This window comes from Bos mutus, chromosome 1 (genome assembly GCF_027580195.1).
Source record: "Bos mutus isolate GX-2022 chromosome 1, NWIPB_WYAK_1.1, whole genome shotgun sequence".
NCBI classification, from domain to species: domain Eukaryota; kingdom Metazoa; phylum Chordata; class Mammalia; order Artiodactyla; family Bovidae; genus Bos; species Bos mutus.
The window spans coordinates 24809195-24810117 of NC_091617.1; the positions used below are offsets into that span (position 1 = coordinate 24809195).

Below are 923 nucleotides of genomic sequence, written 5' to 3' on the forward strand. Positions count from 1 at the left end.
GAGAAGCCCTAACTGATTTCAAGAGAACAGAGAAGGAAGTAACCATGTAAATTACAGGGAAGACTTTGGAATGTGACAAGATTGAGAAAAAAAGAAGTGTTTTCAAGACAATGAAAATAGTGATTATGAGATTAAGGATTATAAAATCAAAATGTGTTTTGGGAGAGGAAATTGTTCCATGTGGCAAAGAACATAGGGTGCAAGACAAGAAAAGAGTAGCTGATAAGGAAGGAGGATTTAACCAGATTGTAAGATTTCTTTATCATGCCAAGAAGATAAGGCTTAATTTTATACCAGTGGTAATCATACGTTTTCATTCATGCACACTCAAAATGTTAAAAATTATCCATGTAATATAATATGCACGTGTATGCTACATACTATATGCAGTATAAAAATATTTACTATTTGCCTAAAAAACTATATACTGTTTTATATTTCCAAATTGACATAAAAAAATTATCAAATTTTAAATGGTTTCAAAGAATAATTTATGAGGACTTCCCTGGTGGTCCAGTGGTTAAGACTCTGAGTTTCCACTTCAGGGGCTCAGGTTCAATTCCTGGTTAGGGAATTAATATCCCACATATTTCACAGTCAAAGAATAATTTCTGTTATATTATATACATGTTTTAGTTGTATGATTGATTCTTGAACAACATTGTTCTGAACTTCAAGGGTCTACTTATGCACAGATGTTTTTCAAAACATATACCATCAGCTCTTTGTATACTCAGGTATTGCATTCTTGGATTACACCAATGATGGATCACAAACTTAACACACCATCAGTCATTCATTACTCTATAGTTGTGGAACCCATTGATATAGAGGGCCAACTATGGGACTGAAGCAGCCAAGGATTCTGGTGTCCACAGCACACCCTAGAACCAATCCCTCACAGATGCAAAGAACAATGGTAT

The 923-nt window shown here is 34.1% G+C and overlaps 1 non-coding gene across 1 annotated transcript; it reads left to right on the plus strand.

Annotated features, from left to right (window-relative positions):
- The first annotated feature begins 502 nt into the window (after window positions 1-502).
- On the plus strand, window positions 503-574 carry TRNAG-UCC (transfer RNA glycine (anticodon UCC)). The gene has a single exon. It is a non-coding gene; the product is annotated as a tRNA-Gly (tRNA).
- Window positions 575-923: the final 349 nt, after the last annotated feature.